Raw genomic sequence first — 7,470 nt, forward strand, 5'->3', positions numbered from 1 at the left:
GTAATAAAGGCAAAAGCCTGGCAAAATAACTTAAAGAAAAGCAAGATAGAAGAAAGACAGTCTTTGTCTTTATGTGTTTGGTGATTTTGTCAGACGGCTTCACAGTTACAAAATCAGGATTTGACCAGAGGCGGTCCAGACATTCTAGGTTTTGCCCTAGTTTTGACCTAGACCTTGTTCTAAAATAGGCTGAATCCAAGAATGGATGTGTTCTCACTCACATGTGCTGGAGTTGCTTGTTGTACAGACTTGAGAACAGACTGTGGGACAGAAGGAATACAAAAGCCTCTGGGAGTCAGAAGTCACAAAATGCAACCTGAGCATCATGAAAATGATGCTGTCATTAAAGTGCTGATGTGATGAAGCTCTTTAGTGCAGTATTTCTGTTTTCTTGCTTAGTGTCATACTGGTTAGACTTGCAGTAAACTGGACTTCCCCTAATTCAAGTTCACTTTGAGAACTGTTATTCATGTTCTGTGGTAATATGCTGCTGTCACTTTGAATGGTATATTCTTGGCTTTCGTTCAAGCCCAGATATGAGCTGTGTGATAAATAGCTGGAGCTGGAGCTCTTCAAAGCGTTTCCTCTGAAGTTTCATCTTTATTTTAGCACAGTCGACAGGATTATTCAGACCCTCTGTCTGTTCTGTCTTTCGTGTCTTAATAAGGTAATGTTTGGAGATGGTTCACTGTTTACAGCAGCTGACAAGACTGGCCTATTAGTGATGGCAACCAAGCATGGACACACACACACACACACACACACACACACACACACACACACACACACACACACTTACATTACCCTTTACTAAATGTACAATGAGTCCACATGCGAGTAGATCTTGTATAAATCTATCAGGGTGTTTGCAGCCTGTTCCCTCATATGGAGAAGAGGCTGACGCACTAATCTGTAGAAACTAAGTGAACATTGTCTCATCTGCTGCAAAGAAAAAAATAAATAAATAAAACTGCGGTCTGAGTGATGGGGAAAGCACATAGTAATATCTCAGATATTGTTTTAAGAGAACAAACAAACAGACAGACTGTTGGAATAAAAAACAGATAAAAGAGACTAAGTAGGCTCTTGAAACAATTATATTAATCCACACTGAAGTCCAGATATATTTTATAATGTTTATTAACAAAAAAAAATATCAACCGGCAATTGTTCTACTGGAATAGTTACTCACCCTCTTTGTCTGAATCTGAATGGAGGTGAACAAGTAGATAAGGTGAATCCACATGTGTGCCCATTACCAGACGTCATAGTAACATAAGTAAGTAAATAACAAAAAACTAATAATATACAAGACAGACTAAGTGCACATTTTGGCTCTTCTAACATCAGCCCCTAATTGTTGTGTCTCAAATAATAATTACACAATTATAAATGACAACCAAACACAGTATATTCCAATATTATGTAGATGATTATTATGTAGATTATGTCTTCTTTCTTCATTATTCATTCAAGTCCAGAGTTTATTATCACACAGGCTTATAAAGGAGTGATCCTTACCACCAGTCTGGATCAGTACAGTCTATAGCTGTGGGCAAGGTCCAAGTTTGGTCAATCAAAGGTCCTCTGCCTCCAGTAGAGGGCAGACTTTGTTGATGGGTCTGTTCAGAAAGCCAGTCTTAGGCTGCGGTCGAACAGTCAAACTAATCTCCTCTCTAACCACTTCTCCTCGACCTTGATGGAAAGAGTCATGAGGTCAAGGAAAGATGTTAAGGAGGATTCATGAGGACTTAGGAAAATAAAATCTCCTTTACTAACCACAAAAACAAAACAAACAGGATTGAAAGAGAAAAAGAAAAATACAGATAGACAAAGATGAGCCATTGAAATAATAATTAAATGAAAATCAGTTTGAAGCTTCCTAAGAAAGGAAGTCTTAGTCTTGGCCTTTTTTGTCCAGACTGGTCTCAACAGTTAGCCTGTAGTTCTGAGGTGTAGAATCATCCATGGTGATCATGATGTCTCCTCCTGTGAAGTTGCATCTGATCTTAGAGCATTTCTGTCTATCTTGCAGTTGGGGAAGATATTCTTTAATCATCTTTTCCAGAACAAATCTGATGTAGACAGAACTTTACCTCTGGTGAGCATATACCTGTATGTATTCCCTTTGAAACAGTCCTGATGGCAGTGATGATCTACTCTTTAGAAGCAGAAGGTGGTTCAAGCTCATTTGGATCTGTTGGAGCCTTGGTAATAGGACGACTGTTGAGGATAGCTTCAGCTTCACTGTGTGGAGACCCTCCTCATCAAGGCTTTGCACACCGAGGGTGGAACTGAGAATCTAACACACTGATCTGATTCATCTTTCCTATACAGCTCCATGGTGTGAGCCAGCAGGTTGGTGGAAGATTCAACTGAACCCTTTCTGGAGCAGTGCATTATGGATCCAAACTTAACTCGTGAACAAATCAAGAAACAACACAGACTAAATACACATTTTAGCTCCTTTCATAGATAATACAAAATGTGTCAACATTGTTGGGTATTGGTAGGCTCTCAATTATTGACTATCAGGAAACTAGGGAAATACAACAAGATGGCAGACTCAAAGATGGCCACTGGGGTCGAATGCCATGTGAGGTATAGAGATTGTCAGTGTTTTTCTTTGTTTAAGACCAATTCATGTAGGCTAAAGGTACCAGGTTAAAAGAGAGGTTAGTTACATGCAGGACCTAGCACTGGATGTACTGCAAGTATACACTATGTGGGAAACTACGGAGGGCTGAATGTATCTGGGCTGCGAGCTTCTGAGATGCACTGTTCCCATCCCGCCAGTGGGTCCTGACAAAATGGCATTATTCTGATAAACTGACCACATAATTTAAATCTAAACAGTAACGTTCCCACCTGAAAAAATATTAAAACCTAGTAAAGTGATATGATTACAGTCCTAGGATCAAAATTGTACCATCTTTGAGCCTGGACTGACCATGGATGGAGCAAGCAAGCAATAAAGCTTTTATTTTGGTACTTCCACTGACCAGCAGTTTGAAATTAGCTTATTAGCTAAATATTTACTTTCACCAACATTTAGATTTAACATTTAACATTTAAATTTAGATTTTAACATTTAGATTTAGATTTAAAATTTAGATTTAGATTTGATATTTATATTTAGTTTTATGTTTAGATTTGATTTAACATTTAGATTTAGATTTAGATTTAACATTTGGTTTAGATTTAATATTTAAGTTTATCTTTGACATTACATTAAATATTCTTTTTAAAGAAAAGTAAACGTGACAAAGTTCATAAATGGTGCTGTAAATTTGTTTAAAACATCCAAACCACTTATTTTTTACACTATTTGAAGCTAAATGTAGCAAAATGTTTTTGTTAATTTCAGCATAAGGCACTTTACAATTGGGAAACACTGCATCAACTTAACAGTGTGCCTAACTAACTTAACCTAAAACAGACATCATAAAAGTAAAATGTGTTGGATACACTAACCAAATCAGTATATGACAAAGGCTTAACAGTCCTGTGCTTAGCTATGCTATGCTAGGTTTGACCCAGTTAACGTTAGCCAGTCCATGGAAAAAGTGTGGTCTTTCTGGTGTGCTGCTTTGTGAAGTCCAGTCTGAGCTGCAGGCCTGTCTGGCTACGTGGCTTCTGTGTCTCTTACTCCTTCTCCGTACAGAGTCTGTAGCTGCTGGTGTTAAATTGAGCTTGTTCGCTCCTGATAAATCTCAGGCAGACTCTCAGGCAGCATGCTAACTGCTGGTGTGTGATTACTGCACATTGATTCAGAACACATTTTCTGACATGACCTCTGACCTCCACCTGCCCAGTCTTTAATTTCGTCATCACATGACTCTTATGTAACCAATCCCATGACTAATACATTATAAACATCTGTTGTGTTGAAAGAGTGTGAGGACCTAACAGAGGCTGTTCAGTGTCACAGGAAGTCCAGAGGAGCAGCAGGAGGCTGTGGGCAGTTTCACTCTGTTTACATTCAGTGACAGCAGCACACCAGGAACAGTGTGTGTGTGTGTGTGTGACACAGAGAGTGTGACTCCATCTTGCTGTACTCCAACTTGTCAAAGCAGGAAGAGCTGAGATTAGTGGAGCTAGAATTAGAACAGTGTGTATAGGTAGACCTGCTCTGTCTCTGCAGCTGCTTTCATCTGCTTTCAGTCAGCTCCAACAACTTCATCATGAGCAGGACGCTTACAGCAGGTTAAAGCAGTTTGACATTTAAACGCTCCACAGTAACATTTTAGTCACACGTGAACAAGGATGCAGGTGCTTCATTTGATAAGACCCCATCAGTTAGATGGATTTATAGGGAAAGATAAAATCCTACATAGTACTTTATAATCCATCTGTGGTTTATGTTTAGATTCACTGCATGAATCAGGTAGCAGTGAAATCCTGACTGGTTCCTGCTGAGACTTAAATGTACAGTGGGGTCCAAAAGTTTGATATCACTTTGGTCTCAGACCCTTGGACCCAGTGTAGGTACCATGGAAGAAAGCAAGACTGTGGGGAATAAGAGAGAAACAACTTGGATAAATAAATGACACTCTGTAGTACTGGGAATCATGGCCACACAGTTGAATCAACACCTCTAGAAACAAAAACCGAACATTATAACCTTATGAAGGAGGATTTATTGCAAGACTCCTGTATTAAACTGACACATTTTAGCTACGTGTTCCTAATAAACTGACAACTACATATGTATATATACTATATTTAAACATTTGCTATTTGTATTAGTTTTGTAAAGTGTGCTTCTTGGAATCGTCGTTTAACACTGAAAATGTCTGATGTGCCCCAGTGACAGTTTAATAAAGATTGGGGGAAAAAAAAATATATATATATATATATATATATATATATATATATACAAATTGTGTTTTTACAGACAATTTCAGTGTTACTTTCAGCACAGCATGTGTCTTTCATAATTTCAATAACCAACACTATTGAGTCATAATTCAATATGCATCATCCGCTCGTCCACAGGTGAGCGACAGGGTGAACAGCCCCACATCCTCCCTGCAAACACCTGACCCATGTAACCACAAATATTCAGACAATCAATAAATACAATGTCAAAATTCCACCGGTGTGTTTACTTACCCTGTATTACATGACAATATGCTCTTTACTTTTTTATTTTATTACTTATATCAAACATGTAGAAATACTAATAACAGTAATATTACTTTCTATTTAGGTGTGGTAAGGGTGACCCGTCATTACAGATGATTTACAGCTTGATGGCAGAGTTATTATAAAGTATTATAAGAATTAACACTATCACACTGATACATGCCTTGAAAATCTCCAAAATGCTGTTTGAAATCTCAGAGAGCCACTGTTTTATTTATTTAAACAGAGTTAGGTTTACCTACTGGATGGTTTGAAACATCTGTTTAGTGAATATATGTAGTTGCCCAGGAGGAATACTGTAGCTGACTTCTCATTAATAAAACATAAATATGATATACAGCCATTGTTTGGATGTAAGGCCCTGTGTGTTCTTTGTCATTAATTCACTGACATAAAAGGTGAACACACTCTGTATTTACATGTTAAAGAGTAGGGTTAAGTTTAGAGAGTCAGGTGTGTATGTGAGCAAACACACGTGTGAAGATCTGCCTGCCTCATTGTCTCTGACACGTCTATGTGTTTGATAGGAACTTTTCTCAAATGTCGTTCTACAGTCGACCACTAGATGTCCTTGGACTTTCCCTCCTGTCCCAGTCACCTGACTGTCCCGGCCCACTCACACAGCTGTTTGAAGCTTCCAAATTATCCTGGCAAGTTTTTAAACCTGCCTGTTCCCCCTGCTCCCTGCAGGTGGGAGCATGTTTCACTGTGTTCTCATTCTGGTGACTCTTGTATCTGTCACGTTATCTGTTAGCAGTTATCTACCTGCCTGTAAGCTTTGGTCACTGTTTAAGTAATATCTCCTCACTGCACCTGCCTCACTGTTTGGGTGGATACTTCTTGATTTTATAATCACATCAAGTGAAAATAAGCTAAACTGGCATTTCATTCATAGCTCCAGATTTGAACATGAAACATGAGTGTAAAAGAATCTGTGATGGCCTGTTGGTGTAGCTTTATAGTGAGAGCAGCAGTGTTTCTGACTTCAGTCCAGCCAGTTGCAATTAGAAATACATTATAATGATGGATGAGTGTGACGTTCATGTGGGACTAAACAGAGCAGTATTTAAAATGGAAAAACATAATGCAGGAAGGTATGAAGTCACTTTATGACTGCCTGTCCAAACTGAAACCTAGAGAATGTTCTGGATAGAGGAGAGAGAGATGTTCTCTGTTTCTGTATTGCAGGAGAACCAACATCATAGACGGTGATGACTTTGTTTTCTTAATAATTTTTAATTCCATTCTATGTTTTATTGTTTGTATCACTTGTTGAATTTGAACATTATATCACTATATCATTATATCACTTTTCCAAAGTAGTTTGGTCTTCTTCTTTCAACAACTTAACTCCCTCCCAAAATCTCACCCATGAACTGACTGCCATCAGCATTTATGAAAACAGTAATGATGGTTGAAAAAATGATGGTGATGATAAATGAATAAATTAAACATATAGCTACCAATGTGTTTAAATGCATACCTACATACCTGTTTATCAAAAGAATTAAAAAGAAAAGAAAAAAGGGGTACGCAAATGCAGGATAATATATGTATATATATTGAATTTCCATATACGACATATATCATATAAAATAAAAGCACATATGTAAAAATTATATGTGAAACCTATTAGAAATGGGAACAATTTCATATATTGGCATATTTGCCTGTCCCAAACAAATATGTTATGTTTATGTATGTTTATAGAAATATGTTACATAAATATATATCCATCCCAAGGCCTGTCAGTAACATAAATATATGTGCACAGAATTTTCATATGTATGTTGTTTTAATAAACTTGCATATATTAAATAAAATATACATCATTAACATATATAGTCGCAACATGTTACACCGATGTAAAAAATCATCATATAGATATTTTTAATATATGTTCATATACAAATTTCACTGTGGGTCTCTCATACACATAGGATCTTCATACATCCAGAGGATGTGTACATGTGTACATAATAATATAGGTGACATACATGGCAACATCACTCTTGATATAGGGACATCATACATCACATTTCTGTATGGGCAGTCTCACTTGGTATATGTTAAATTTAAGAAATGAGGTTATCAGGTATTGATTCCAAAAATATGACAAGTGAATCCCACGTCTCATGAGAAATATTTATTTTTTGTTTAGACCTGTGTGTAAGCCTTTCAATCTCTATGTAAGAAGAAAGTTCTTTAATCCAAAGGTTCAAAGTACAACCACAAACACTTTTCCTGTGTCTCAATAAGATTTTTTGCTTGTAAAAGACAGAAGTTAACCAACTGACTTTCATTACTTTTTAAGGACAATAC

This window comes from Seriola dumerili, unplaced genomic scaffold (genome assembly GCF_002260705.1).
Source record: "Seriola dumerili isolate Sdu_G_001 unplaced genomic scaffold, Sdu_1.0 BDQW01000264.1, whole genome shotgun sequence".
NCBI classification, from domain to species: Eukaryota; Metazoa; Chordata; class Actinopteri; order Carangiformes; family Carangidae; genus Seriola; species Seriola dumerili.